At 40.8% G+C, this 23,465-nt stretch overlaps 1 long non-coding RNA gene, 9 other non-coding genes and 1 pseudogene across 32 annotated transcripts in view; all 11 read right to left on the bottom strand.

The window, feature by feature from the left end:
- LOC131421103 (uncharacterized) overlaps positions 1–23,465 on the bottom strand; it is a 91,039-nt gene that overhangs the window by 18,886 nt on the left and 48,688 nt on the right. For 19 of the 23 annotated variants that reach the window (XR_009223755.1, XR_009223756.1, XR_009223759.1 and 16 more), the window contains 11 exons: positions 23,353–23,410; positions 22,428–22,503; positions 21,438–21,523; positions 20,758–20,841; positions 19,744–19,810; positions 18,537–18,627; positions 17,281–17,365; positions 16,258–16,343; positions 12,201–12,286; positions 10,981–11,067; positions 402–3,769 (listed from right to left, as the gene is read on the bottom strand). This is a non-coding gene — a long non-coding RNA (uncharacterized LOC131421103). Of the gene's footprint in view, positions 1–401; positions 3,770–10,980; positions 11,068–12,200; positions 12,287–13,921; positions 13,944–16,257; positions 16,344–17,280; positions 17,366–18,536; positions 19,313–19,743; positions 19,811–20,757; positions 20,842–21,437; positions 21,524–22,427; positions 22,504–23,352; positions 23,411–23,465 lie in introns of all 23 variants that reach the window. The other 4 variants (XR_009223751.1, XR_009223745.1, XR_009223749.1 and 1 more) reach the window with 4 other exon arrangements.
- On the bottom strand, positions 11,538–11,611 carry LOC131421336 (small nucleolar RNA SNORD113/SNORD114 family). The gene has a single exon (XR_009223810.1). It is a non-coding gene; the product is annotated as a small nucleolar RNA SNORD113/SNORD114 family (small nucleolar RNA).
- Positions 14,869–14,943, bottom strand: LOC131421381 (small nucleolar RNA SNORD113/SNORD114 family). The gene has a single exon (XR_009223852.1). It is a non-coding gene; the product is annotated as a small nucleolar RNA SNORD113/SNORD114 family (small nucleolar RNA).
- On the bottom strand, positions 15,838–15,912 carry LOC131421350 (small nucleolar RNA SNORD113/SNORD114 family). The gene has a single exon (XR_009223823.1). It is a non-coding gene; the product is annotated as a small nucleolar RNA SNORD113/SNORD114 family (small nucleolar RNA).
- LOC131421351 (small nucleolar RNA SNORD113/SNORD114 family) lies at positions 16,875–16,949 on the bottom strand. Its single transcript, XR_009223824.1, has one exon. It is a non-coding gene; the product is annotated as a small nucleolar RNA SNORD113/SNORD114 family (small nucleolar RNA).
- On the bottom strand, positions 17,870–17,941 carry LOC131421368 (small nucleolar RNA SNORD113/SNORD114 family). Its single transcript, XR_009223840.1, has one exon. It is a non-coding gene; the product is annotated as a small nucleolar RNA SNORD113/SNORD114 family (small nucleolar RNA).
- Positions 19,341–19,405, bottom strand: LOC131421324 (small nucleolar RNA SNORD113/SNORD114 family; annotated as a pseudogene).
- LOC131421315 (small nucleolar RNA SNORD113/SNORD114 family) lies at positions 20,360–20,435 on the bottom strand. The gene has a single exon (XR_009223795.1). It is a non-coding gene; the product is annotated as a small nucleolar RNA SNORD113/SNORD114 family (small nucleolar RNA).
- On the bottom strand, positions 21,079–21,153 carry LOC131421318 (small nucleolar RNA SNORD113/SNORD114 family). Its single transcript, XR_009223798.1, has one exon. It is a non-coding gene; the product is annotated as a small nucleolar RNA SNORD113/SNORD114 family (small nucleolar RNA).
- On the bottom strand, positions 22,021–22,094 carry LOC131421373 (small nucleolar RNA SNORD113/SNORD114 family). The gene has a single exon (XR_009223844.1). It is a non-coding gene; the product is annotated as a small nucleolar RNA SNORD113/SNORD114 family (small nucleolar RNA).
- On the bottom strand, positions 22,970–23,044 carry LOC131421383 (small nucleolar RNA SNORD113/SNORD114 family). Its single transcript, XR_009223854.1, has one exon. It is a non-coding gene; the product is annotated as a small nucleolar RNA SNORD113/SNORD114 family (small nucleolar RNA).

Below are 23,465 nucleotides of genomic sequence, written 5' to 3'. Positions count from 1 at the left end.
CAACTCAAGCTGCAGAAAAGGACTCTGGAGACCAGTCAGCTGCGAAGTGAACATGGCCCCAACCGCTTGGGCGGGACCAGAGATGAGGGTCAGCTGTGTGGAGTCGAGCCCCTGCTGACCTCACCTCCTTGCTTGCCCTCTCACTAGTGACCCCTTGGGCAACCTTCAAGTGGCCAGCCCCGCCCTCCACTCAGAGAAGCAGTTGCCAGAAACGGCTTGGCCTCTGCCTGCTGATGCTCCAGGTGGGCAGTGCATGCATTCAGGCCCCTGTGAGGCCTTCACACATGCTCCAGCCCATCTTTGATTGTCTGTAGTCTTTATATCATCTTTATATCATCATCTAGACCTTCGTCACAGGCACACACACCTTTTCGAGTGTTACCAGGAAAAGCGTCACTCACCCGGCAAAGCCAGTGCTCCCTCATCAGAAGTGTCTTCAGGAAGACTTGTGCTCAAGCAACCACACCTCACAGCTCTGGGCTCCATGCAGAACGACCTTCCAAGACAAGAGGGCTGAATCACAAAACCAAATCCAACTGTTGGAGTGCGTGTCTGACCAACAGCATAAGGGTAACAGGTAAACACTCCTGGAGGGGCACTTTGGGAACAGCGAGGCCTAGCACTGGGGACACGGAGCTGCATCAGAGCCGGCTCCTGCCCTCAGGATACTCATAAATGAATGTGAAACACAGCTATAGAGCTAAACACAGCAGTTCTGTAGGGGGCAGATCGCCAGCAGCTCTGGGAGGTCTGGGAGTATCAGGGGGACCTTCCTAGAGTGAGAGAGCTGACAGGAGGTGTGCACTGGGGAATCACAGGAAACACAGGCAGGAGAGGTGGAGGAGAGGGAGCAGACGTGGGCGACTTTCGTTTCAAGACTAACCTGGACATTCGTGGAGATAAGGAACACAGGAGTCCACAGGACTGGCCCAGATGATCAGCATCAAGTTCTTGTTATTATTAATATTACTATTACTGTCTGCGACGCCAAGTATACATAGAATTGGACTGATGACAATCTTTATTCCACGACACCAGTGATCATTGGTCCATGAAAGCTCTTTAACTTTACTCTTTACTCAACTTTTTAAAGATTTAATGCCCATCCATAAACCCACCATGGCTCCAGCCCAGAGCTAGAACACTGACTGTAACACGCATCCCCCTGTGCTGGTGGACATTCCTTCATCCTGTGGTCCTGTGGCTCCCCGCCAGCCCTGAGCCCCACCCTGGCTCCGCCCCAGACCTGGATTCAGGAGTTGAGCTTCACTGTTTACTCTGCTCCCATCAACACAGCCCTCGCCCCGCCTTCCTGGCCCAGGAGCCAACTCAGGGAGGCTCTTGTTAACGTGAAAGAAATGGGCTCAAGACGGATGAACAGCCTCCCAATTGAGGCTCTCCCTGAGGTCACGGAAGTGGGAGTTTGGGGGCAAGTGGGCACCAAATGGGCTCTGGGGGGCAAGCTCCGGCAGGCCGAGGGCAGCCCTGCATCCACTCCCCGAACGGGCTGGGCCGGGAGCGAGGCTCTGAGCTCTGCAAGCGCACGTTCTGTGTATTTTGAAACTTTTTGGGGCGACTGTCAGGAGCAGGAAGGGAGTTTTCCAGATGCTTCCCTGCGGGGTTTTTAGGAAAGGTCACCGAATTGGTAGACTTGGCCAGGAAAGTTTGTTAAGTTCTTTTGTCCTGATGAGCAAACCATGAACACAGGCTACAGTGCTCTCAGGACCTGAGCCCCTCGCATGAAAGAGGATGCTGCTTCCAACCTCACGGATGGAAACAACGGACACCAGGCCCAGTGTACAGAGCCCCCTTTCTGCCTCACATTCTCCACCCTGTGTGTCCCGGGGAGACACCTAGCGTTGGGGTCGCTATGGGGGCTGAGCTGGGCTCACTGCGTACATCTGAGCCTCAGTTTCCTTCTCTGTAAGAAGGGACTTCTGTGAGGTGGTAAATGCAGCAGCATCCATTGATGCAGCAGTTCCCTGGGGGGCCATGCAGGGCTGAGTTGGGCTTGGGGTCCACAAAGGGTCGCTCCCTCCCTGGTTTCTCCAACATCTGCCCAGCACTGTCCAACTCACACAATCCCTTTCCTTGGTGGCCCCTTGCACCCCAGAGAATGACCACTATGCAGCAGGGCCTCGTCTTGCAGGCAGCCCCAGCCCCTCTCTCATCCCCGACTCTGCCTCTCCTTCCTCCCAGCACAAATCCAGCCCTAGCACACAGCTGCAGTCCCTGAGAAGGGATGGCAAGGAGAAAAGCCTGGGAGGACAAGCCAGGAGACCCACGGAGTGAAGGACTTGGACCAGAGGGTCCCAGGCGGCCCTTCTTGCTCCCTGTCTTCTGCGCTACCTTTGGTGACCTCCCCCACACTTCAAGTATGGCTTCTCCAGGTCCGATGAGGGCCCGCCAGCTGGATAAACAGCCAAACCAAGGAATGTGGGCCCATGGCTCTCCAGGGCACTAAATACTTGGATATGCGACCTGAAGAGCAGTAGTATTTTGGGGGGTGGGGGGACAGTGCGAAGGGTATGTATAGAGAGGCCGGGCATGAACGAGAGGAGGCAGGGAAGCACCAGGGGGACTCCAGGGGCGGAGGGAGCTAGACAAGTGGGCCCTTTAAGAAGTCTGAACTCTGGCCCAGGGCCCCCCCCAGAGAACCCCGCAGGAGGGCGCATCAGTAGAGGCAGGAGCACAGCTGCACCTGGGGGCAGTGGAGGTGAGGGGGCAGCCGAGGAAAGGGAGGCGTGGCAGAGACACAGGTGCCCAGGCCTGCCTTTGTCCCCTCTGGGCAGCTGCTAGTAGCCCTGGCTGGCAGGGGTCACCAGCTCCTGCTGACACCAGGAACCCCAGCCGAGGACAGGGTTCAGCCCCCGCCAAGCAAGCAGGACTGTCTTTTATTTTATCAAGTCGATAAAACATGTGCTGGCAGGAGAAGCCTCAGATCCAAAGGAAAAGAAAATATAACAAACTGGCCCCCAAATTTTGAGTGAAGGTCAAGGGCCTGGAAGGATAGAGAGGAAGAGGGTCGGGACTGCAGTCAAATGGAGAGAAATCTCTTCTCTCTCCCCAGTGGGCAAATGGTGATGGCAGAGATTTGTGTCATCATCCTTGTCCCATTTTTACAGATAGAGAAACCGAGGCTGAGCTGGGCAGTCACTGACTCCAGCTCAAGGCTCAGATGGAGTGAAGAAGGAAATGTCACCCTTTGTGAAGGTCGCTGAGGACACTGAGGTCCCTGTGAGCCTGGGGAGGCCGGTGGAGGGAAGATGTGGGGACAGCAAGGCAGTGGAGAGAGTCCTTATGTGAGCGAGAACTGGTGGCACCTTTGAGAGAGAGAGTGTGTGTGTGTACTTGTACGTACGCATATTTTTAATTGGACTCATCACTGTCATCCTAATTTTTTTGCCTAACTGTATATCCTGAACGTTTTTCTGCGCCATTCAGCAATTTCCTATCTCGTGATGTTGAATGGTCACACAGTGTCCTAGCAAATGACTACGTCACAACAATGTAAGGTTTAGGAAGGACAGGGACAGGAGAGTAACACGTGTGTTAGGAGTCTGATGCTCACTGGCCGGGGTGCGAGCCCCCGACTCCCCCCGCACGGCGGGCAGGGGCCGCGGCTCACTGACAGCGCGTGGCTCCGAGCGCACATCAGGATTTGTGCCAAATACATGAATGAAATGTACTTCCCTTTTACAGACGAAAGGCATGAAGGAAGGCTGGAGGGTTCTGGTGACGCCCCCAAAGGCACGAACTGCTGTCTTTCCTGTCAGAAAAAAGAAAAAAGAAGTCAAAAGAGAACAAGGGACAATGGAATCTCCCTGTCCTGGGCACCAGTCCAAGACGAGAGTCCACTCTCTGAGGACAGCAAGGGCAGCGGGACAGCCAGTCACGCAGGCTCGAACACTGAGAACTGGTCCCCAGGGCTGTCTACCCTGTGTCCCGCCCCTCCAGCCCATGCACCCGTGCTCCCGGAGCGCCAGCCTCAGCCCTCACGCTGCGTGGCGGGCACCCACTGAGGAGAACTCTGAGAAGAGAATGGAGTCCGGGCTGCCTGGGCCAGCCTATGGCCCTCAAGGGACCCGTGGCACAGCAGTACCCTCCCAGGCCTCAGCTCCCTGTCTCTGCAACGGGGAATTGATGTCACCCACCTCGGGGTGAAACAAGAAAACTTCTGGCTGTGCCTGGTGACAACAGGCATAATGTCATGTTATTATTCTTTCTCCTCAATGTCAGGGCCCACAAGGCTCCTCAGCTCCACCTGGTGCCTCCTCCAAAGGGGAGGGGTGAGCCTCTAGCCCCTGCAGTCCCCTGAGCTGGGCTAGACGGTCCCCTGGGCCTGGGCCAGAGTCCCCGTCTCATCTAGCCCTCACATGCTTGTCCCTCTGATTTCAGGACCAACTCAAACTCCCCTCCGGCTTCGGGAGAGTTTGAGGCCTCAGCCGAAAGCTTGAAAGAAGAGCTAACGAGGGCGACCGAGCTCACTCAAGTTTCATCAGAGAGGCAAAACCCACCAAACCGCGGAATTCTGTCTTGCAAGCCATCAGCCTACTCAGTGACAGCTGAAGGTTTGTTTTCAATCTTCCCTTCCCTTCTTTGAGAGGAGGCCCCAGCGACCCCCAAAAGCCAGACTTGGCTCTGGCCAGCGGCCACGGGGTTTCAAATTTTGAAACAGGCCTTTTGCAAAATGTTCAGTTTCAACCACTGGTCCGATTGCCCACATCCTGTCCAAACTTCCTGGGGGAGTGAGATTTATTTAAGAAAGGAATAAAATCCCCATGTTCATGCCATTGAGTGAAAACATGCTCCAGCCCCAGCAATTTCAAGGATTAAGGTTACATATCTCTTAATGAGTCGCAGGCGGAAGGCAAAGTGGAGTTGGCTGGAGGAGGACGACAGGCCTCAGTAATGAGGAGGTGCTAGTCCTCAGCGCCAAGGGCTCTGCCAGGGATATAATTTGTCCCCTGGTATGGCCTTACAATCATTCCTTTGTGCATTCATTCATTCATTCCTTCATTCATTCAACCAGCATTCTCAGTGACGATCAGCTGCCCTCCGTACTGGACAATGGGGGATCCGAGGCACCCAAGACTGAGCACCCACAGTGGGGAGGCAGACCCCTAAATAGATCATGACCAAGCTACAGGACAGGTTTCCGGATGAGGTCAAGTTCAGGCCCTGTAATAGTTGGAAGTGTGGGGTGACTCATCCCACCCGGGAGGGGGACAAGCCCTCCAGCTACCGAGTCGAGTGAGGAGAGGACTAGAGGACGAGCTTGTGCAAAGGCACAGAGACACAGACACATGCAGACTTGGGGAGGGTCTGCCAAGTGGCACACAGGGCCAGGGAGTGTGTGGGCGTAGGCGTGGCCACAGGCCAAGTCATGAAGATCCTTGAGTGTGAAGCCAAGAAGTTTGGACCTCACGCTAGGGTTTCTGGGACTCATGAGAGGGCTCTAAGGAGCAGGGGACTCTTCCTCATGCATTCTAGAAAGATCGCACTGACTGCAGTGAGAAGAACAGACTGGAGGAGGGGGCAGGAAGACCCATTCGGAGGCAGATGCCAACCCAAGATGGGGGAAGCTTGCACTGACGTGGTGGTGGTGGAGAGGAGAAAGGTAGACTCAGGGGCTCCCTGGAGAGATGCTAAAGGGGTAGGATTGAGCAGGAGGCAGGGGGAGGGAGGGAGGCATCAGGGGTGGTGACTGAACAATGTGAGCCCAACTGCCAGGTTTGCCCCAGAACATGACCATCACGTTAGCGACAGGATGGTTTCCCAGGCAGCACTTTCAAGAAACTCAGAATAAAATGTGGCGGAGCGAGAAAAGGTCAATACATATTCCATTCTACCCTCACTTTGTCATTTGGCAACACATCCAAGAGAAATATCTCAAAGTCGACAGGGCAGATCACACCCTGACACTCATTAGAGCCTTCCTTCACGAGCACGGGGCTTGAGTGAAACGCAACACGTGCCTGGTCACAACCGCCCAGGCAGCAGCCGCAGGAACTCCAACATCCACTCATCTCTCTCTCCTCCAAGGACGTCTGAAGACTCCACTGACCTGACCCCAGGGAGCCAAAGCCATCGACCAGCTCTGACCATGGCTATAGCCTTGGCCTGCTTTCACTGTCTCCCCAAAACACGGGAGAGAAGCAGAGGGAGATTATCATGAGGGTGAAGACCAGCCTGGCTGGCAGGTTAACAATCCCCAGCACCTTGGCTTCACAGCCCTCAGCACAAGTGTCATTAAGTAATTTTGCCATGAACATTTGTTTAAAGTCTCTCTCCCATCCAAGACTTGGAGCTCCACAGGGGCAGAGATGGGGTATGTCTTATTTCTTGCTATTTATGACCCAGCCTCTGGTACCATAGAAAGGCCCCAATATTTTTTGAATAAATGAAAGAATGAATGATTAATTCACGAAACATTTCCTGATGTGTAGACCTTCTTATGGGGTCTAATGACACAAAAAGAAGACCCTGTTCTCCAGAAGTTCATAGCCCTTTGGAAGAAATTGGAAGCTCATAATTAACAAAGATTGTGGGCTCTGTCAGGGGTATGGATGAGGGATGAATGAGTGAGAAAGGGCAAATTTGGACAAAGGGACGTGGGAGGCCAAAGGAGAGGGCAAGGGACTGTGCGAGTGAGAGGCAGGTGACATCTGTGTTAGGTTCAGCACAAAGCTGAGTAATCAGTGGCAAGTAACAGACTAAAGTCAACTGGAAGTTGTTGAACGCTGTGAGCTCAATATACCACATTTACCCGGGAACTTTGGGGAACGTGAGAACCTATCTCCTGTCTCCTGTATCTGCACACACTTGCCAGTCAAAAGAGTCTAGCCCAAAGCCATTGATGCTGATCCTGCTGCCCACCCTCAGTACTCAGACGGCCCACCTCCTACCAACATGGTCTGAACTCCTCTCAGGAGGGGTGGGAGCCTTCCCAGATGGGACATGGCCAACCTACAAGACTCAAAATGAGGGTCCACAGTTAAGAAGGAGGAGTCTACCTGATTCAGTCTGAAGTAGAAAGGCCAATGGTTTGAGCTAAAATCAAATCCTCATGAAGGAGAGGGCTATATTCCAGGCCAAATGACTGAGTACCATCACCAAGTCCAAAGGAAGGATGCAAGACCAGGAGCGGGAGATGGAATCAGGGTCCAGAGCCAGCCAAGACAAGAAAGAAGGAGTAGTGGTTAGTGTTGGGCATATAGTGGGTGCTGAATATATAATTGTTGAGGAAAGGAGGAAGGGATGGTGGAAGGAGGGAGGCATGGAGGAAGGGGAGGAGAGAGGGAGGAAGGGAGAGAGGGCTGAAGGAAGGGAGGGAGAGAGACAGGGATGGAGGGATGGAGGTAGGGAGGGAGGGAAGAAGGGAGAGAGAGAGGCAGGGAGGGAGGGAGGGATGGAGAAAGGAAGGGAAAGAGGGAGGAAGGGAGGGAGGGATGGAGAAAGGGAGGAAGGGAGAGAGGGAAGGAGGGTGAGTGGGTCTTGGGCAAATGCCCCACACGGAGCAAAGGTGTTCCCAACTCACTTTTCTTGTTGTCTGTCCCTGGTAGAAGGGCATGTTACGCTGCCTTAAAAGTGCGTGGTCTGGGCTGGCCTCTCCCATCCAAACTGGCATTCTTCCAGAACTTAGTTGAACTCTCCATTTTTCTGGAACAGAGGAATTTGGGTAACACATCATCCATTTGGGAGCTTCTGAATAAACGCAATTGAAACCATCAATTACAGCTACTTTGGGTAATTTTTGAGGCATCTACTCCCTCCCAGGTACCAAACCATGTACATGACATATATCATGTCATGTAAGGGCCTTACAACAAGCTCTTGTTAGACAAGTTTAATTCTCACCACAATCCAGCCAGAGAGGCATCATTATCCTCATCTCACAGACGAAGCTGAGGCTGTAGGTCCAGAGGTGCTTCACCTCTAACCCCAAGTCCCACAGCTAGACCCAGGAGGGACTCAGTTTGCTTGGAAAGGCAAGGAGCAGGCCCACTCGCTGGAGGCATAAAAACAAGATAGGGTTATTTTCCATCTCCTGTCTTGGCAGAGGCAAGGGCAGATTTCGGGAAGACCCAGGGCTTCCATTCCACTATGCCAAGCCAACATTGCCCAAGGATGGGCCACTGTCCAGGGCAGTCAGAACTGCCAGTATCCTGTCTCACTGTCTGGCACTGGACACAGGAAGCTGGACTCAAGGGGAAATCTGGGCTTGCGTAGGAGGATGCCACGGAGCATCTGACACACAACACACTTCCCCACAGGACAGCTCCTAGATCATTCTGAGAAGGGCCAGCCTGGTTCCACAAAAGCACTTGTATTTTTAGTTATTCGTTCATTCATTCAGCAATAATTTACTGGGCACCTCCTAGGCTCAGGGCTGGGCAGGCGCTGGGGATTCAAAAAAGAATTTGACCCAGTTTCTGGTTCCCAGGACATATCAATTTAGTGATGACATGAAAACAAATGCCCATGATAGAGTAAGATGGGCTGAGGTATTTATAATGTGCTGTGAGGTTGGGGTGTGGCTAACTCTCTTTGGAGTGGTCAGGGAAGGGAGCCCAGTGTGAGTTCATTCCCTCATTGCCTCACGCATGGATCCCCGAGTCAATCACTCATTTATTGATTCAATCACGTATTCACTCATTCATTCACATAGCAGTTAATTTATTCTTAGATTACATACTCATTCGTTGGCTCATTTATGCACTCACTAATTCATTCTTTTATTCATTCACTCTAATATATTCAATCCTCCATCTATTTATCTATTCATTCTCTCATTAATTTGTCTCATTCATTGACATTTATTTACTCATTAGTTAAATTATTCAACTTTTTCCTCTTTCATTGATTTATTCATTTATTCACTGACTGATTTTTGAATTATTAATCAATTAATTCATTTGGTCAATCATTGCCTCATTTGCTCATTAATTGATTCCTACATTGACTCACTGGTTCCTTCATTCCTCCTAACTAATTAACTTTTGTATATTCATTAATTCATAAACTCATTCAGGGATTCACTTATTCATTTACTCATCCATTTGTGCACTCATCTTTCATATTGACTCACTGACCTACTAGTCTTTCATTCATTCACTCACTGACTTATTCATTCATCATTCACTCATTCACCTTTTGACCTTTTTACTTACACACTGACTCATCCACTCATTAATTCACATGCCTTTATGTACTTAATGACTTATTCAACTCATTGTAGATTTGTTCACTCATTTGTGTACTCCTCCACATTTTCATTCATTTTTTTCATCCCTCTGTTTACTCAGCCTCATTCGTTCACTAACTCACTGTTTCATTCATTCACTCTTTATGTCATTCATCATTTACTCAACTATTCACTCAACAAATGTTTATTACATGTGCTCTATGTGCTAGGCACAAAGGGCAGAGCAGTGGAGAAGAGGAGTATGATTCCTAGTTTCATGGAACTTACAGCCTAGCGAGTTTGTCATTGGCTCAGTCATCATCTCTTCTATAAAGCATCTGATACTTAAGATTGAGCTGAGGGCCTGCCATCTGTGCTTCTGGAAAGTTCATCTACTTGCCCTATTACATTGAATTGTTGCATGTATAAGTAGGTTTCCACCTAATCCCAAAGAGCTACCTGATGGCTGGAACTAGATCAGATTCAGATATGGATGCCATGCCTAATACAGAGCCTGACACAGTTTTGGGTCAATACTTGTTGAGCTGAAGTTAATACCTTAGTATCAGTTATTTTAGCACTCTCTCAGATACAAGTGCCAGAAAATTTTTAAATATGGGGTATAGGGGCCACCTGCCACCACCTCCAAATAAATCAGGTCACTAGTATTTGTGCCTGAGATAAGGGAAGAAAATAATCCATGTAAGTAGCATGCAAAAATATCCAAATTATTTCAGTACAACAAGCAGAGTAGTACTACATACTACATACTATTGAAACAAAGATAAAAAAGATAAATGTTTTATTTCATAAATGTCAGCGGTGCAGAACTGTAATAATCATAATCCTTGTTTCAAAACACATTTTCATCACTAGCCCATGATTTGGCCTCTTCTAATTTAGTTTTTCACAGATTGATTTACTAAATACTAATAATAACAGTAATAGTAATATCTGTGAAACCACCAAAATACAAAAACAAAGACAATGAATATTTTAACATCTGTGTCTGAGCTCACTATATACAGAGGTAACACATTAAATCTTTCCAGATAAAAGGATCTCAGAGAAGCAAAATTGGCTTGATCATAATTCTTGTTTTTAATTTATAATTATTGATCATAATTCATAATTTTATCATTGGAATATTCCTGATTATTTTAATTTTATTTATATATGGATTTTTCCTTGTTTATTAATTTAGTTAGTAACTCATTTTCAAAAATAAAGTCAACAGCAAAGAATCTACTTCCAAACAAGAGGGAAAATTTTGACCATTAAATATCTCCGTGTACTCCTTAAACAGACAGATAAAATAGTTGACCCTAGTTAAACAAATCCTAGTTTCATGAATAATCACATTAACTCGAGTTAAATCCTTGTTTCATGAATAATCACATTATTGGTCACGAGTGGCAATTGTAATTTTACTAGCATATTTACTTTTAATTTGTTTAATTACTTATTATTTTTCATAAAATAATAAAACCCAAGGAAAACACAATCAATTCAAGAACAAGATCTTTGCCGAAGACTGGAAAGCATCTATAATCTTCTTAATCTAAGAGGTACCAGTCTAAGTCTATTTTTTCAATGGAAATCTATTTTTTTGGTTTTGCAAAATGAATTAACAACGACCCTTGTCAGGAGAAATTCTCATCATTGGTCCATGCATGGTCTTCTTTGGTTTGATTTTATGATTGCATGAAGCCATTTATTCTTTTTAAATAATACAGCCATCATCCATAAACAAAATGACCAAACCAAGAATAAAAACTTAATCTATTACTTACCCTGATCCACACTCTCCTTGGCCACATGGGTAACAGTCAAGATCTTCATCATTAAATAATGACTGAAACAGCCAACATGCAGCCATTCTGGGGTCCAGAGCAGATGTGGAAAAGGATAAAATACACTCATCATTGCTTCATACTTTGCAGTCATTCATTTAAACACTTGTTTAATTTTAACTTTTTTTTCTTCACTAATTACACATTTAGGAATCCAATGCAAACTAAGAGCATAAATATTGACTATTAAGTACCTCTGGCTGCTGTTTACACAAAGTGGTAACAAATTTAATCTATGTATTTTTTGTCTTAATGGACTAAGGTTTTTCAGAACGGAATAATGTTCTCCATTTTATAACATATTCTCATATTTTATAACATATTCTCTGGTCCATGTTTTGACCTCTTTTTCTTTACTTATGAATATATTTGTTTATTGATCCATTCATTAATTTACTAATAATATAATATTAGTATCCATGAACACTCTCAACTAGATTCTCAAACTTTCCTGAGATCATTCCCAAAAAAAGTCATCCACTAGTTCTCATTTTGCAATGGACCTCAGTGGTTCAAAAAATGATTGATCATAATTTTTACTCAGATGCATTCCATTCACATCATTGGTCCAGGCATGGCCCTTCTGCATTTAATTTGAACAATTTTTAGATGTTACAATGAACAACCATGAACCCACTATCCTACTCAACAACTAGAATACTGACTCCTTAAGTGAGTAACAGCCTAGATCTTTATCAAGAGAGGGATGTTTAAATAATCAATGGGACAAACATAAAATGGGACATTTAAGTTTTGAAATGAATGGAAAAAGCTAAGTTTTATTCTTGTACAGTCATGCACCACATAACGGCACTTTAGTCAGTGATGGACCACATATACAATGGTGGTCCCATAAGATTAGTACCACAGAGCCTAGGTGTGTAGTAGGCTGTACCATCCAGGTTTGTGTACATTCTATGATGTTTGTACAACAACAAAATCACCTAACAATGCATTTCTCAGAACATATCCCCATCATTAAGCGACACGTGACTGTACTTCATCTGTGCTAATCCGATTAGTCATAAACGTTGCTTCATAAAACATTCTCATCATACATATATGCATGGCATTTTAAAATTTAACTACATTTATTCTTTTTAAATGATACAATGGAAACCCATGAACTAACCACGTAAACCAAGAACTTTATTACTTACGTAGCATGATATGCTCCCTCCCCAAAGGGATAAGGCAAAGATCTTCATGATTGGAGAATAATTTAATTAGCTATGGTGCATCCATCCTGTGGAATGTAAAGAGGATGTTGACAAATGAAAAGGCCTATATCGCAGTTGTAATTTAGTGAACATGAGGCAACCATGACAGAAATTAATTGTAAACAAAGATTTATGTCACATTCTATGGTTCACAAATGGAGCTCTATTTTATTAATTAATGCATTCAGTTATCCATTTTAATAACATAATGAGCACCCTTAAATGAACCACTGCAACGAGTATTACAGACAACTGACTCTGAGGCCCTTACCCACAGAGCTAAGAGGTTAGAACTTCTTTTTTTGTGTGTGTGAGGAAGATCAGCCCTGAGCTAACATCCATGCTAATTCTCCTCTTTTTGCTGAGGAAGACTGGCTCTGTGCTAACATCTATTCCCAATCCTCCTCCTTTTTTTCCCCTAAAGTCCCAGTAGATAGTTCTATGTCATAGTTGCACATCCTTCTAGTTGCTGTATGTGGGACGTGGCCTCAGCATGGCCGGAGAAGCGGTGCATCGGTGCGCGCCAGGGATCCGAACCCGGGCCGCCAGTAGTGGAGTGCGCGCACTTAACCGCTAAGCCACAGGGCCGGCCCTAGAACTTCTTTTTTGAAAGAGTATCTGTTGTGCTGAATTAGATTCATCACGAATCTTGGTTTATGACACAATCTCATCATTGGTCCTTATGTGCTTTGACTATATTCCATACTTTTTAATAATACACTGAATACCCTAAACAGACTACCCCAACAAAGGCAAGAACTTGGACTAATACTCTCATTGAACTATAAAGGTCTTGATCATTACAGAATGATTATCAGCTCGCGTGTGTCCATTCTGTGGAGTAGAAAGCAGATGGAAAACAAAAAAGAAATATGAATATGTATTCTTTTATAACTTAAGAAAAATTTAGGGGCCGGCCCCGTGGCGTAGCGGTTAAGTGCGTGCGCTCCACTGCTGGCAGCCAGGTTTGGATCCCGGGTACGCAGCGATGCACCGCTTGTCAGGCCATGTTGTGGTGGCACCCCATATAAAGCAGAGGAAGATGGGCACAGATGTTAGCCCAGGGCCAGTCTTCCTCAGCAAAAAGAGGAGGATTGGCATGGATGTTAGCTCAGGGCCGATCTTCCTCACCAAAAAAAAAAAGACAGAAAAATTTAAAGAAAATATGTAAGAGTATCTCTTGCAAAAAAAGGGGAAAATATGCAAAATTCTCTCCATTGATCCATGATTCCTCACTCCACTGATTCCTCCTTCATTTACTTGCTACTTAAGTATTGATTAATTGATAAAATTATTTATTTACTTTTCTCTTAATAAAATAAACTAGAACTCACCACTGACCCAAAGCAAGAACATTAACTAGTACTATTCTCTGCCTAAATGACCTTTACCGAAAGAGGTAACAACCCTGATTTGTTTATTTGTTAACGAACCTCAGTGTTCCAGGTTGATATTAAAAATAATATAGTTCAACAGTTGTACTGACTGGACACATCCTAATCATTGGTGTGTAACACATTCTCACCCTGGTCTTTTTAAATTTTATGTATGTATGTAGCCATTTACCCATTTTTTATAATACCTTGAACACCCATGAGGGAACCACCGGCCCAAGGATGAGAACTTGGTGTACTACTTACATAGGTCTATAGGTTTCTTACCCAGAGACTCACCAGCCAAGACCTTCATCCAAGAGGACCCAAACCGGGGAGTAGAAAGCAAATGTTAAAAAGAATGAAATGTCCTAGATTTTTACTTTGTTCTAATAATCCAATGGATGCAATGGGAGGTTTCAACTAATCTTAAACTTTGGGCCATGTCACTTGCTATAATAGGCCAAAAAATAATCCCTCTTTTAATCAAATTAATTCAATGATTAATTTTACATTAAAAAATGGATACCTTTGCATCCACCACGTGAAGCAGTAACAAGAGCTGTCTGTTGGACACATGAGTCTCAATGCCTCTACCCATCCATATAACCACCTAAATCTTTGAAACTCACTGTGCAGAATTAGATTCATTTAATTCCTTATTTCAAAGCAATTTCATACCAATGAACAATGCTTGATTCTACTTTATTCATTCATTCATTCCTAAATTAATTTGGACAACTATTCATTCTTTTTAAAGAAATGGAACAATGTTTAAACTCCCAGATACTCTTGTTATACAACAAACTTTTATCACTGGATCTCTTTAACTTAAATAGTGCTTAATATTTTATTTAATTTTATAAACATTTTTCCTATTTAATAATAAAACACACAACCAGTAGACCAAAGATATCCCAGAACGTGAACATTGGCAATTCATGTATCTGTCTCTATGTGCTGCATTCTGAGAGATAAAGAAACATGAATCCTGATGCCTCAAAAATAGAGCAGTAATGATATTTGTTTCATTACATATGTATTGTTGGTCTAGGCATGGCCACGTTTCTATTCATGTATTCCTATTTGTTAAACCCTTCATGCATTAATTCACTTATAATAATATAATCATTATCCATGAACCACAAAAGCGTAAGAATAGGATAACTGAATATTCCTACCAACTGTCTATAGGATCGTTTCCAACAGAGGAATAGACTAGATGTCTTTTTGTGTTGGACTTCAGATGTCCAGACACATATTACTCATCATCCTTGACTCATATGCCACTATTCGTTATCAATGGTCCAAGCTCATGAATCTTTTTCTTCATTTATACTTTGTCTATTGATTTATTCATTAATTTACTACTTACTAATAAAGAAATATACACAAACCATTAAAACCCAGAAAAAGAGCCTAGATATCCCTAAAGTCTATCTATAAAATCATTTCCCACAGACACTAGCTCTGTTTCTTGAATTGACCTCAGTGTTTCACATACGGATGCCTCAACACAGTGTTTCACATCAATCCCATGTTCATTATGAGGCCATGTTTAGCCTTCTTTGATTATATTTCCTACTTCTTAACAATACATTGACTGCTCTTAAACCACCCAAACCAAGATAAGAACTTCGACCATTACACACACTGGTCTCCATGCTCCTAAGACAACCATTGAGTTTGAGGCCATGGCTGAATGCTAAAATCAGTGCATGGGTGCCATTCTGAGGAGTACCAGAAAGAGCAGAAAATAAAATGTGAGACCTTCTATCCATTGGTCCTTGCGGTCCATCTTTCATGTACTCAATCATTTAACATTTATTAATTTATGGTAATATTTGCTAACTTTTCTCTTAATAAAACAAATATTGAATTTACAACTGACCCAGAACAATACACTGATTATTACTTATCAATGGTCATGTGATCCTTAGCCAAAGGGGTAACATCCTTGGTCCATTCCAAATTATATTAATAGTGTTTCTTTCCTTACCACATATTTTAATAATTTGGAATATGTCTCACTCTCTTCATCTTTAATCATTTGAATATTTTCATTGATTCTTTCATTGATTCTTTTATAGTAATATAATCATAATCCATGAGCCATAAAATTAGAAGCAGAAGATTCTTAAATATCTCTAACATCTATCTATAGGATTTTTCCCAACAGAGGAACAGACTAGATTTCTACTGTATTGGACCTCAGAGTTCCAGACACATAGTAGTCACTGTCCATGACTCATACGCCACCAGTAGTCATCATTGATCCAGACTTGGCCCTCACTTTCTTAATTCATGTCTACCTGAATTTTATTAATTCGTTGTCACTAAAAATAATAAAATAAATACCTAAAGCCACAAAACTTGAGAGCAAGATCATTAAGTATCTCTAACATCTGTCTATAGAATTATTATTCATAGCAATACATCTTTTTCATTACTTGATCTCAATGTTGCATATAAGGATTAATCAAAACAATGCTTCATATTAACCTCATACTTATGATTGGGCCATGGTTGACCTTCAATAAGTATATTTCACACTTTTTAAATAATACAGTGAATATCTTTTTTAAAACACTGAAACCAAGACAAGAATTTTGACTATTACTCACGTTGGTCTCCATGCTAATAATGCATAGATGTAACCAAAAAGATAGTGATCACGGAAGATGCTTAAATCAGCTCGAATGTGTCCATTCTAAGGAGTATAGAGTAGAGGAGATGATTAAAAAAAGTTTGAGACATTATCTGCATTGGTCTTCGCATTCCACTTTTCATTTAGTCAGTCATTTAGGTAATCAGTTATTTGGGATGAAATTTATTTTATCTTCTCTTAAGCAAACAATATAGGTCTTGCCACTGACACAGAACAAGAACATTGACTATTACTTAATAATGTCTATATCTTCCTTAGCTAAAGAGGAAACACCCTTATACCATTTATTCCCTAGTGAATATCAGAGTTTTCAATATATACCTATATCTATATCTGTATCTATATCTATATATAAGTATCTCTTACCTAACCACATATTTTTATAATTGGACAATGCTTAACGTTTTTCATCTTTATCTTTATACATTTTTAATGTTATTTCATTGATCCAATTATAAATAATAGTTGAAAAATGCATGAACATAAAGGCCAAAAACAAAAAATCCTTGTATATTCCCGACATCTGTCTATAGGATCACTTCAAACAAGAGAATGGACAATATTGCTTTTGTGTTGGACCTCAGAGTTCCAGACACGTGGTATTCATCGTATACGACTCATACGCCACCAGTCGTCATCATTGATCCGAGGTTAGTCCACTTTCTTTTCATTCATTTCTACAATATTTATTGATTAATTCATTAATTAACTAATAACTTTTAAACACTATGACTCACAAAGACCAAAAAGAGCCTTGGTAGCCCTAATCTGTATATAGAATCATTCTCATATCAATATATCTCTTTAATTAATATCTTCAGTTTTTCACATATGCATCTATCAATATCACACTTCATATCCATCCAATATTTATCACTACACTACAGTTACCCTTATTTGATTAGACTCCAAACTTTTTCGTTAAGAGTGAATACTCTTAAACAATGAACCTAACCAAGACAAGAACTTTATTACTCACATTGGTCTCCATGCTCCTAACAAATAGATGCCACCTTGAGCTCACGACCATAAAAGATGCTTCAATCGGCTCAAGTGCGTGCATTCTGAGGAGTGTAGAGCAGAACAGATGATAAAAAATTATACCTTCTCTCTATTGATCCTTGCCTTTCACCATTAATTTAGACAGTTATTTATGCAATCATTCACTTCAAATATATTTATTTCATTTTCTCTTAAGAAAACAATTTCGAACTTGCCCCTGACCCAGAAAATAAGCATTGGCTATAATTTACACTGTCTATATTATCCTTAACCTAAGAGATAACAGTCATATACCATTTATTCTCATTGGACTTCAGTGTTTTCAATATATATTAACAGTATTTCTTGCCTAATCACATATTTTTATAATTGGACAATGCTTTACTCCATTTATCTTTATTTATATATTTAGTATTTATAGATTCTTTCATTGATCCAATTATAATAATGGAATGAAAATGCATAAACACAAAGATTTTAAAAAAAGATCCTTGAGTATTCCTGTATTTCTGACATCTGTCTGTCGGATGTCTTCAAACCAAAAGAATGGAGTCTTGTCTTTTCTGTTGGACCTCAGAGTTCCAGACACGTATTCATCGTATGCAACTCATACGCCACCAGTGGTCATCATCGATCCAATATTGTCCCTCCTTTTCTTCACTTATTTCTATTTGTTTATTGATCAAGTCATTAATTCACTAATAATATTTTTTTTTCTTTTTTTTTAATGAGGATTATCCGCCCTGAGCTAACATCTGCCAATCCTCTTTTCTTCGCTGAGGAAGACTGGCCCTGGACTAACATCCATGCCCATCTTCCTCCATTTTATATGGGACGCCGCCACAGCATGGCTTGACAAGCGGTGCGTTGGTGCGCACCCAGGATCCGAACCGGCGAACGCCGAGCCGCCGCAGCGGAGCACTCACCCTTAACCGCTTGCGCCACCGGGCAGGCCCCCACTAATAATAAATTTTAATCACTATGATTCACAAAGACCCAAGAAGAGTCTTTATGTCTTTAATTCGTCTACGGAATTCTCACATCAATATATCTTTCATTAATTATCCTCAATTTTACATATATGCAATAATGTTATATTCAAACACATCATATCAATCTCATATTCATCACTAGTTTACAGTTGGCCATCTTTATTTTTCACATTTTAATAACACTTTGAATACTTTTAAAGAAACCACCGAAACAAAGACAAGAACTTTGACTATTACTCACATTGGTCTCCATGCTCCTAACTCATAGATGCAACCAGAGAGCTCCTGAGGTGGAAAATACTTAAATCAGCTCCAGTGTGTCCATTCTGAGACTATAAAGTAGAACAGATGATTTAAAAAAAATCAGACTTTATCTACATTGACCCTTTATTTCTGTATTTCAGTTACTCATTTAGACATTTATCAATTTTTCATAAATATAGATTTTTTTCTGTTAACAAAAGGAAGAATCTCAAACTTGGAACTGATCCAAACAATAAAATTGACTTTTAATGATCAGTGTCTATATGATCTTAAACCAAAGTGGTAACAGTCTTGATCCATATATTTCTTAACGAACGTCAGTGTTTTCAATTTTTATTAGTAATAATAAAATTGTTTTTATTTTGCCTCACCTCATATGTTCATAGTTGGAAAATGCTTTATCTATCTTCTTTATCTATTTATTTATACTTGTTTAATGGTTCAATCATTGATCCATTAGTAACAATAAATCTAAATCTATGACTCCAAAATAAGAACGTGATGTTTGTATGTTCCTGACATCTGTCTATAGGATCCTTTCAAATACAGTCACGTGTTGCTTAATGACAGGGATACATTCTGAGAAATGTGTTGTTGGGTAAGTTAGTCCTTGTATGAACATCGCAGAGTGTACTTACACAAACCTGGATGGTATAGCCTACTACACAACTAGGCTATATGGTACTAATCTTATGGGATCACCGTCATATATTCGGTCCATCATTGACCAAAACATCTTTATGCGGCACATAACTGTAGAGAGAACAGACTAGGTATTGTGTTGAACCTCAGAGTTCAACACACATATTATTCATCATCCATGACACATACGCCATCATTGGTCCATGTTAGACTCTCATTTTCTTCATTTGTTTAACATTTGTAGTGATTAAATAATTAATTTATGAATATTAATAAAAAAACACGTTATTCAAGAAAACACAAGAAAAAGATCCTTGAATATCCCTAATGTCTGTCCAAAGAATCCTTTCCCATATACACTATATTTTTTTCATTAAGTGACTTCAACGTTGCATACTATTGATTAACCAACAGAATGTTTCCTATTATATCTATTATTGGGCCACGGATAACTTTTTGATTATTCTTAATACTTTTTAATAATGCTGGGAATACTCAAAGAAATGACTGAAACCAAGATAAGATCTTTGACTATTACTCACCTTGTTCTCATTCCTGACAGAGGCAACATAATCTTGATCATGGCAGAAGGTAAAATCAGCTCGGTGCCTCCATTATGAAGAGTACCAAGTAGGCATAATGATAAAAAGGTTGAGACATTATCTCCATTGATCCACATCCTTCATGTACATAGTCATTTAAGTGTTTATTAATTTATAGTAATATTAATTTTTCTCTTATTATTAATTTATGGTAATATTTCTCTTTCTCTCATTTATTAATTTACAGTAATACCTATTTTTATCTCAATATAATAAACATCAAACTTGTAACTGACTCAGGGTAATAACTGACTACCACCTATCATGGTCTATATCATCCTTAGTCCATGATTTAATACACTTGGTCCACTTATTATCCATTCCAATGTATATTAATATTCATTTTCCTGACTACATATTTCAACAATGAATAGCGCTTCGCCCTCTTCATCTTTATTCATTTAGACGTTTGCTAATTTATTCTTCCATTGGTTCTTTTATAATCATATATTTAAAATTCATAAACACAAAGATCAATAAAAAGGTCGCTATATAATCCTGAACTCTGTCTACAATATCACTTAAAATAAAGTGAATGGACTACAGTCCTTTTGCATTGAACCTCAGAGTTCCAGACATGTAGTATTCACTCTGTACGACCCATATACCACCAAATCATCATTACTGATCAAGATTGGCCCTCTTGTTCCTCATTTATTTCTTCATGTTTATTGATTAATTAATTAATAATAATTTTAAATACTATGATTCACAAAAACCCAACAGGAGGCTTAATATTCCTCATCTATCTATAGAATCATTCTAACATCAATATATCTGTTTCATTAATTATCCTCAGATTTTCATAGATGCACATTATAAATAGTGCTTCATATTAATCCCATTTTTATCACAGTTAGCTATTGTTGATTATATTTTACAATTTTAACAGTACGCTGAATACTCTTAAAAAAAACCACCCAAACCAAGAAAAGAACTTTGACTATTACTCACATGGTCTCTGTCCTTCTAACAAATAGATGCAACCAGAAATCTCATGACCATGAAGATGCTTAAATCATCTCCAGTGTGTCCACCCTAGGAGTACAAAATAGAGCAAATGACTTTGAAAAATTGAGACCATATCCTCTACAATTTTTGCTTTCTGCATTTCGTTTACTTAAATGTACTTAATTTATTCTGCCATTGGTTCTTTTATAAGCATATATTTAAAATTCATGAACACAAAGACCAAGAAAGAGATCACTATATAATCCTGAAATTTGTCTATAGTTATCATTTAAAATATGGGGAATGGACTAGATTCCCTTTGTATTGGCCCTCAGAGCTCCACACTCATATTGTTCATCACCCATGACTCATATACCACCAGTCATCATCATTGCCCTATGATTGGTCTTCTTTCTGTCCATTCTCATCTACATTTCTTTATTGGTTAATTTCTTAATGAATAAATACAAATAAATCATAAAAAAACAACAATAATATCCCTCAATATCTCTAACATTCATCAATAGTATCATTTACAAAGAGACTACATCCTTTTCATTAACTTAATTCAGTGTTTGTTTCTTTACGGGTTAATCAGTGTAACGCTTCCTATCAATCTGATATTAAACACTGGCATGGTTGGCCTTCTTTGAACCAAGACAAGAACTTTGACTATTACTCACATTAGTCTCCATGCTCCTAACACACAGGTGCAAACGTGAAGATCCTGGCCATGGAAGATGCTTACACAAGCTCAAGTGTGTCTGTTCTGAGGAGTACAGAGCAGAGCAGATGATAAAAGTATTGAGACCTAATCACCATTGATTCTTGCATTCTGCATTTCATCAAGTCAGTATTTAGGTACTTATTACTTTTTATTAATGTCTATTTTTTATCTTAACAAAAGGAAAAACTCAATCTTGAGATTGACCCAGAAAAAAAAATGACTCTTCCTTATCAGTGTCTATGTGATCTTTAGCCACCAGGGGTGACCTCTTGATCCATTAATTTCTTAATAGGCATCAATGTTTTCAATTTTATTAATAATTTCTTTTGCCTAATAACAGACATTCATAATTGAACAATGCTTAACCCTATTCTCCTTTATATATTTATTTATATTTGTATAATACTTCTGTCATTATTCCATTAATATTAACAGATCTACATCTATGAAATCAATACCAGAATATGATCTTTGTATATTCCTAACATCTCTTTATACAAACAATTTCAACAGAAGGAATAGACTAATTATGATCTGTGTTGGACCTCAGAGTTTCAGACACGTATTTTCATCGTCCATGACTCCTACTCCACCAGTCATCATCATTGGTCCATGATTTTGTCTATTTTTCTTCGTTTATTTCTATAACTGTATCAATTAAATCACGAACTCATTGATAATAATAAAAATAATGGATGGTTCATAAAAACTCAAGAACAAGATTCTTGAGCATCCCTAACAGTTTACAGAATCATTTCCCATGTAGACTATACCCCTTTCATTAACAGACCTCAATCCTGCACATTATCAATTAATCAACATAACATTTCATATTTATCATCGGGTCATGGTAAACTTTTTAATTAAGTTAATACTTTTTAGTAATACTGTAAATACCCTTAAACAAAAGACCCAATCCAAGACAACAACTTTGACCATTACTCACTTTGGTCTCTTTCCATACCCAAAGGCAGCATGACAATCTTGATGACAGCAGAAGCTGAAATCAGCTAGTGTCTGTTCTTAACAGTAACAAGCAGACAAGGTGATAAAAATGTTAAGACTTTCTCTCCACTGATTCACAATTACCATCATTCATTTGCATAGTCATTTAGGCTTTTATTAATTTATGGTAATATTTACTTATTTTTCTCTTACTAAGTCAAATGTCACAGTTTTAACTGACTCAGTCAGTAACTAGTACTTGTCACTATCCTTCTAACTCAAAGACATACACAATTGATCATTTTATTTTCCATTCCAATTTATATTATCACATTTCTTTATCACATATTTTAACAATGACCAGTGTTTCACCTTCTTCATATTTATTCATTTATATATGTTTACTAATCCAGCCGTTGATGCTTTATAATAATATTTTTAAATGATCAGACACACAAAGACCAAGATCACAATCCTTTTATATGCCTGACATCTCTCTATAGGATCACTTCAAATGGAGGAAAGGACTAGACTTCTTTTCTGTTGGAGCTCAGCATTCCAGACCTGTAGGATTCATCATCCAAGACTCAGATGCTACCAATCGTCATCATTAATCCATCAATATTTTTATTGATTAATTCAATTCACTAATAATAATAAAATAAACACCTAAAGGTCACAAAAACTCAAAACAAGATCCTTGAATATCTCTAACATTTGTCTATAGAATTACTTCCCACAGACAATACATATCTTTCATTAATGACCTCAAAATTGCCTACAAAGATTAATTAACATAACTGCATATTAACACCATTTTTAGCATGTTTGACAATCACTAATTATATTTCATACTCTTTTATAGTACAGTGAGAACCTGTTTTAAAAATTACAAAAGGAAGACAAGAATGTTGACTGTTACTCACATTGTTTCATAGAGCCCGTGACCACGGTGGAACGCTCAGCTCAGCTGTATGCAACATTCTAAGGAGTACAAGACAGAGCAGATGAGAAAAAAGGCTGAGACATTAAATCACTG

The sequence above is a fragment of the Diceros bicornis genome, chromosome 24 (assembly GCF_020826845.1).
Source record: "Diceros bicornis minor isolate mBicDic1 chromosome 24, mDicBic1.mat.cur, whole genome shotgun sequence".
Lineage (NCBI taxonomy): Eukaryota > Metazoa > Chordata > Mammalia > Perissodactyla > Rhinocerotidae > Diceros > Diceros bicornis.
Note: the sequence above shows the minus strand (reverse complement) of the source record. Positions and strands in the feature narration are given on the sequence as shown.